The sequence below is a fragment of the Physeter macrocephalus genome, chromosome 6 (genome assembly GCF_002837175.3).
Source record: "Physeter macrocephalus isolate SW-GA chromosome 6, ASM283717v5, whole genome shotgun sequence".
Lineage (NCBI taxonomy): Eukaryota > Metazoa > Chordata > Mammalia > Artiodactyla > Physeteridae > Physeter > Physeter macrocephalus.
In genome coordinates this window covers 52,352,094-52,360,349 of record NC_041219.1, presented here as the reverse complement: position 1 = coordinate 52,360,349, position 8,256 = coordinate 52,352,094, and the positions used below count along the sequence as shown (strand labels likewise).

The 8,256-nt window shown below is 35.7% G+C and overlaps 1 non-coding gene across 1 annotated transcript; it reads left to right on the top strand.

Annotated features, from left to right (window-relative positions):
- The first annotated feature begins 2,925 nt into the window (after positions 1-2,925).
- LOC112065927 (U6 spliceosomal RNA) lies at positions 2,926-3,032 on the top strand. The gene has a single exon (XR_002892322.1). It is a non-coding gene; the product is annotated as a U6 spliceosomal RNA (small nuclear RNA).
- The last annotated feature ends 5,224 nt before the right edge of the window (positions 3,033-8,256 follow it).

The window sequence follows — 8,256 nt, the reverse complement described above, 5'->3', positions numbered from 1 at the left end:
CCTAGCCACTCATGAATGATGTACACTATTGCATACTTTGCAACATTTAAAAGCGATAGATTGGATGTATACATAGCATCTTGGAAAGAGCTGACACACATAATTCTGAATGAAAAAAAAAGAAATAGTATGAAAAATATATAATCATTTATAGAAATTTAACATAAATTTACCATTTATAGACATTTCAAATAAATGTATAAAATAGCAATATACATTTCACAAGAACATACACACACACAAAATACACATTAGAATTGTTGCCTACGGGTGGAGAAAGGAAAGGGAATGGAGCATGGGGACCGAAGGGGATAAATAAAAAAATTAAACTAGTAGTGCCCTGCATGGACCAATGATCATAATGTATCACAAACTGAGGAGTATGATAAAATCAATTCTCTACATCTGAGGTTGAAAATAAAGAGACAAGAAAATTGTTATACAACGGCATAATCAGGGAATAGGGGGGACAGTCTTGAGGCACTGACACAAAGTAAAATGGAAAACAACAAAGGAATAAAATGGATTACAGAGATGATGATGAAGATAAGACAAAAAGAGACAGACAATACGGATAACTGGAATTTCTGAAGAAATAAACCAAATAAATAGAATTAAAAGTATCCAAAGATACGATAAATGAAAAAGATCTTATAAAAATACTCAAATCGGGCTTCCCTGGTGGCTCAGTGGTTAAGAATCTGCCTGCCAATGCAGGGGACACTGGTTCGAGCCCTGGTCCGGGAAGATCTCACATGCAGCGGAGCAACTAAGCCCGTGCGCCACAACTACTGAGCCTGCAAGTCACTACTACTGAAGCCCATGAGCCTAGAGCCCGTGCTCCTCAACAAGAGAAGCCACCGCAATGTGAAACCTGCGCACCACAACGAAGAGTAGCCCCCGCTCACTGCAACTAGAGAAAGCCCGCGTGCAGCAACGAAGACCCAACGCAGCCAAAACTAAATAAAATAAATAAATAAATAAATAAATAAAACATACTCAAATCTACAGCTCTAGAGATCTAACATGTCCTAGGAAATATGTTAGAGGGTATTAACACCAATCTTATGCTGGTGAAGTATAGAACTTCAAGAATAAAGAAAGACTCTTACAGGCAGAAAAGTCACTTTTAAGAGGCAGAGTGTTTCACACATCTTCACAGTGCCACTAAATGCTGAAAACATATTTTAAGTTATAAAGAAAATAATTATATACCTAACCAAGTTACCATCCAGTTATAAACATAGATATATTCTTAAGTATTTATGAATTCAAGGAATACAATGTCCAAAGCTATAGTTACTAGGTTTAACTCTTTGAATTATTTGAATACAGAATGTGTGAGTCTCAACAACCGTAGGAATTATGATTACAGAATAGAGTGTAAATGTTGTAAATGTTATTGTTAATGTAAACATTATTTGTACTTGATAATATACAAATACAGGTAATAGTATAACGAAGGACAGTTGTGCCTCAGTTTCTTTATTTGTAAATAGGGATAATAACAATCCCTATATCTCAAAAATTGTTGTGAGGATTAAATGAACAAATTCATATAGTGCTTAGTATAGGATCTAGCAATTAATAAGTGAGGCATAAATATTACTGATTAGTGTTATTAGATCCTGAATAAAGACAAAAGATACAACTGAAGAAATAACACTAATTTCCTTAATGTTTCCCCACAAACTTTCTTAATTTTAGTATAGTTTTTATGGTGAAGCAATATTTATTTTAAATAAAGAATTTCTTCAGTTTCACTTCAATTTAAATTCTTAAGTAAAATTAAAGGTAGTACTCTTTATTTTAAAAGTAGCTTGTACAGTATGATTCCACTTCCATTAAAGTGTACCTGTCAGAAAAAGATGCCTCTATGCATCCCGTATCGGTCCATTCTTCTGCTTTTGCAGAGACTTGGAATCGTGTTTGCCAGTGTTAACAGTAGTTAATTCTGAGTGGCTGGATTTTGCTGATTTTAAACTTGTCTTGTAATTTTCTATTTTAATTGAATTTACTTTGGATTTTAAAAACAATGTACATGCAACATTTCTTTTAAAAATCATTGTTTATTTCATAATTATCAACTTACGAATTATTAATAATATTTATTAAATAATAAACATGATTATTCATTATAATCATCTAATAATAGTTATTTATTTTAAAATGCTAATAATGCTGTATATAGCAGTAATCTAATAAATTAGAAAATACTGATGAAATGGATGAAGTGGGAGGATAAATGAAATACACAAACTGACACAATCTTAAAGCATTAACCAAAGAAGAAATTGAAAAAGTTATCAGAAATTATCTCTAGTAGTTTCACCATTAACTGTTCAATAAAGAGTTGTTTCCAAATACTATACGTATAATTTCAGAATACAGAAAAAGATAGAAGACTCTAGAGGCTGAGTAGGACTGGTATTACTACAGTTTGGCCAAGTGCCCTTGAGCAAGTTATTTATTTATTTATTTTGGCTGTGTTGCACGGCCTGCGGGATCTTAGTTCCTTGACCAGGGATTGAACCCGGGCCCTGGCAGTGAAAGTGCTGAATCCTAACCACTGGATCGCCAGGGAATTCCCTGAACAAGTTATTTAAACTCTGTAAGCTCTAATTTCCTCCTCATGTGTAAAGTGGAAATAATAATAGTGTCTCTCCCCCATAAACTTGTTAGGAAGAATAAATGAGATAATGTGTGTAAAGCATATGGTAAAGAGACCAATACATGGTAAACAATAAACATAAGCTATGAATAATAAAATTACTACTATTATTATTATTAGAATAATACAAAATATCCAAGAATCTACAGCCTTCCTGTACACTAGTATTAATTATTTAGTAAATAAAATAGAAAAACACCCCATTTATAATAGGAACAGAAACACAGAAGTAAATGTACTGAAAAATCTGGAGAGTGCCCCCTTTGACGGCATATATACTAAAATTGGAATGATACGGAAAAGATTAGCACAGCCCCTGTGCAAGGATGACATGCGAATTTGTGAAGTATTTCACATTTTTATGTAATGAACAGCATGATGACTATAGTTAACCAGACTGCATTGTATATTTGAAAGTTATTAAGGGAATAGTATCTTTAAAGTTTTCATTGTAAGGGGAAAAATAACTTGTAACCATGTGAGGTGGTGGATATTAACTAAATGTATTATGGTAATCATTTTGCAATATATACATGTATCAAGTCATTACGTTATACAATCTAAACTTATACAACATTATATATCAATTATATCTCAATAAAACTGGAAAAAATAAAATAAAATTGAAGGCAAAAAAAATTTGGAGAAAAATATTGCAAAACCCTTTGAGACATTTTAAAGAACACTGGAATAATTGGAGAGAAATACCACATTCCTACATGAGAATGCTTAATGTTAAAAATATATCATTCTTTCTATATTAACGTATAGGTTTAACACAATTCCAAATAAAATATTAAATGAATCTATTATTCATCTGGAGAATAAACATGTGAGAAAAGGTAAAAAAAAAGAAAAAAGGAAAGAAAAAAGAATAATGAAGGGTAACTCACGGATTAATAATAATGAAACCAGTGTGATAAGCCATAAAACCTAACATATTATATAAGAGGTTAGCTATCTCTGCTCCACTATATATAAAAACTTCATGAGTAATACAGAAATGACTTCTAAACTAATAGGATAGGATGGGATGGATTTGGGGATGGGGGACACCAAGTTAGAATCTCTCCTTCTACCTGAGAAATTTTACATTCTCAAGGCTCACCCCCATAAGGCATTCTACAGCTAAATTTGTACTGTATCCTAGGTCATGAGTTGACTTAAGTTCAAGAGAACAGAAAGAGAAACTTTAAGCCTTGGAGTCAAGATGATTTGGCTTTTTAATATTGCTTAAATTATGCATATATACTTAATAGTTTAAAATAAGCATATATATTTATATAAATACATATAAATATGCACACTTACATTTATTTGCTGGTTGGTGCTTTTGATAGTTGATGACTGCTTGTTTGGTGATTTTCCTTGCCCTGTGTGGTCACTGGAAAAATTGGGCAAGAAGAGCCTTCCCAGGGGCAACAAAGGCCAAGAACTTACATGGTAGGCTTCACTTTAAATTTAACCTAAAGGGTAAGGGTGTGAGATTCATCATGGCCCCAAATCATGCTACTTCTGTCAACAATATTTGTCCTAACTTGACCTAGGGACACTATGACAAAATAGTTCTGCTGCTTACACTTCAGGTAGAAAAATATTTTATTGTTCCCAACCGTTAGATTTGAGTCCGTGGGCCCAAGAACGTATTGTTTACTTAAGAAATTACAAAAGGTAAATTTTACAAAACACTTTAATACTATTTAACCTGTGGTTGCTTATATGTTGATAAAAACATATCTTTACCAGCTGACAAATTGCTAAAGAAAAATTTTGAAAGATTTATATTGCCCCCCAAATTAGACAACTGTGCAGAACATTTATATAAAAATAGAATAATAAAAAGAGGAAAATATGTGCAACTAAAACGAAGGAAAGAATAAGCTAAAGGGGAAATAATGGACCTTCCATCAATTCAAGGAATGTGATGTGGAAAAGCACCAAGGGGAGGGGATGTGGAATCATGCACAACAGAAGCCTCATTCATGCCAAGTTGACGCAGGCTACATTTGTTTTTTTTCTGTGAGAAAGGAAGTACACAAGCCTTCCAGGATGTGCAGATGCTTAAATACAATAGTTGAATCTATCAAACAATTTCAGGTTTACTTAGAAAACTTAAAAGACAAATTTTTTAAATTGTCAAAGCTAAGTCTTTTATGTGACTTGTTTCCATATAAACACCTGTCAACCTTGACTCTAAGGTGAGAGAGCATTTTTTTTACAACACTATTGCCTTAGTAGTATCATCTTAGCAATATTAATTCTTATTATTACTTAATAACTTACCTAACTATTACCTTAATTACTGTTGGAATTATTTGCCAAAAAGAGAGACTCTAGTGAATCTAAATAAAAATGCAGTACACAGCCTGGTTCCTTTGGCACACCAGATAGTCTAGAATTAAATGTTTAAAAAAAACAAACAGGGCTTCCCTGGTGGCGCAGTGGTTAAGAATCCGCCTGTCAATGCAGGGGACACGGGTTTGAGCCCTGGTCCGGGAAGATCCCACATACCGCGGAGCAACGAAGCATGTGCGCCACAACTACTGAGCCTGTGTGCCACAACTACTGAAGCCCACGCGCCTAGAGCCTGTGCTCCGCAACAAGAGAAGCCACCACAATGAGAAGCCTGCGCACTGCAACAAAGTGTAGCCCCCGCTCGCCGCAACTAGAGAAAGCCCGCGTGCAGCAAAGAAGACCCAACGCAGCCAAGAATAAACAAATAAATTTATAAAAGAAAAAGCAAACACAAAGTAGAAGAAAATATAAACGACTATTTCACTGATCTTGGATTAGGGAAAGATTTTCTAGGCATCACAGCAATGGGAATAAATCAGAAAGGAAAATATTGATACATTTTTACTACATATGACTTCTGTTTACCAAAGCTTCATATACAAAATTAAAGGAAAATAACAAACTGGGAAAAATATCTACTACAATTTTGAACAAGTCTTAATACATAAAGAGCTCTTACAAATCAATAAGAGATGCTATCACAGAAATCTGTTATTCTCTTATTGTTCTCAGTGCCAAGCCTGAGGTAACGCTAGCTCCTTTTTAGCCTTTAGTTCTGCAAAACATTCCGAATTGGCCTTCCTGCCTCTAGTCTTCCCTCTCCGAACCATCTCTCACACTGCTACCAGAGGTATCTTTTCAAAAGGCAAGTGTCTTCCTTGAAATCCCAAGTGGCTCCCTATCACCTAAACAAGAAAGGTAAACCTCTTTAGCTTGGCACTGAAGACCCTTCTTCTCACCTTTTCAGCCTCTTCTCTCTTTGGCCTGCCTCCCTGTGAATCTCATGCACTAATATGACTTCTTGACTATGCCAGTCTTTCCCTCACGGGCACACAGCCTTGGCTATCTCCTCCTACCCACGGGCCCTACCCCCTCTGTCCAATCCCTGCTGCTTCCCTGGTGCTCTGCTCTGTTCAAAGCCTCACTTGCTTCCCCAGGCAGTCAGCCTCTCCTTCTTCTCTGCTCCCTCCCTGGTACTTGGTATACACCATTATTAGCATTTCCCAGGTTATAATTTTAACATAAAGTGAAAATGTGCTTTAATTTTAATTTATATATTTAAATTATAATTAGTCAACTTGATGTCCGTTTCTGGCCCCTGCCCACTTCTCCTAATGAAGGAGCATCTCTATTCAACTTTCTATTCTTAGAAAAGCACATAGTAGGTGCTTAGTAAATGCTGTTAAATAAGAGACTATTTAATTAGATTGAAGGAACTAACTTATAGTGGAAAATGAATTATAGAACCTTTTAGCAAGGAATATATATAAGACTTTCAAGTACATCGGCACAAAATTGCAAACATTTCTAAGCAGAAATTTTCTGAAGACTGTTGTAATAAATGGAGATTATTTATAAACTAATAATGTCCTTAAAAATAATTTGTTTTCATTTGAGTAGAGTATGCAGGTTTTCTAAAATTTGTTTTACATTATGATTTTCTCTAGCAAAACTTAGGCTCACACAATTATAAGAATTACACATATTCTGAACTAGTAAAGAACAAATTAAAGAACTTATAATGGTATCACTACCACTGCTAGTTACCGCTTAGTGGAAACATGTTGAATAAAATAACAGACAAACATTTTTTTCCAAAAATGGAGAAATTTGTTGAACTCTACTGCTGCTTCACTACACTGGCTGTACCTCCCATTTCAGCACCTCACCAGTCTTAGCACTATTACTCTGAACTCTTCTTATTTAAATGATTCACAGAAAGTATGTTCCAACTTTGTTCACAGGTGTTATATTAACATCATTTGTCATTTGCTGAGTACTTGAGCTTGGGTATGGTACTGTGTCACTATTTCTGCCCTCAAAAAGATAACAGCCCATTTGCAGAAATAAGATGCAAACGCACATAAAATAATCAGAAAACGAGTCAAGGCAATATTCAGCGGTTAGTGTAAAATCTTGTGATACAGCAGTTATATGGTGTAGAAGTTGAAAAGCAGTCAGGGAAGACCTGGCTGAGAAGGCACTTGATTTGAGCTTAGAAGTGTAGGGAGGATTTGAGCTCTTGGAAAGAAGGGTGAAGGCACCCTGCCTGGGAAAACATCCTACCTGAGATTTTTTCCATCTCTTCCAATAGCTTTTCCAAGTCTTTATTCAGGTCTGACAGCATTTTCAGCATGTTGTCATAGTTTCTTTCACCAGGGTCAGAATCAGCCATCTAGGCAGTGCACAGAAAGAAGATGCAGTGAGACAGACCAGTGTTTCAATTCTAGCTCCACTACTCACAGCTGGGTAGCCCAATCCAGAAAACTTAGGTCATCTTTAACTCCTTCTCTTTATCTTCCTGGCCTAAGGGGTCACTGAAACTCACCAATTTTATTTGTTTATGGAATAAACATTAAATCATCTATGGGTCAGGAAGGGTCAGTGCTTGAGAGCCACCAGTGAACTGAATCCTGCCCTTGTGGAGACCATAGCCTGGCCCAGCTCTTTAAAGTCTCTCCTATCAGTGCCTTCCTCCCTCTCTCCAAGGTTGCTGCTTTAATTGAGGTCCATTCCATTATCCACCATTGATTACAGATTTACTGGGCATCTACTATGTGCCAGACATCTACTATGGCTCTGGGGACACTGCAGTGTATCTGAGGATCCAAACAGACTGGATGCTGTCAAGGAGCTTCCATTCCAGGGAGAGAGACTGATAATAGCCAAGTTAACAGTTTCATAAAGATACCTTCAGTTTGTGGTCACTGCTACAAAGAAAATAAAAAGGATGGTGTAATAAAGATTTTTCATGGGGAGAAATGCTTTGGCTTGTAAAGTCCAAGAAGTCCTTTCTAATGAAGTGACATTTGAACTGCCATTTGAATGACAAAAAGGAGTTGTCATGTGAAGATCTAGGGGAAGAGTTCTAGACAGAGGGAATGGCTCAAGAAAAAGTGGGAGTGTCCCTGGTGTGTTTTAAGGAATAGAGAATGGGGTTGAGGAGAAGAGTGGTAGGACATGAGATCAACTAAGTAGGCAAGAACTTTGGTTTTATTTTGAGAGTGCGGAAAAGCCACTGGAGGTTGAGAGAGCAGGGGATTATGTGATTATGTTTTAAGGTAACAGCA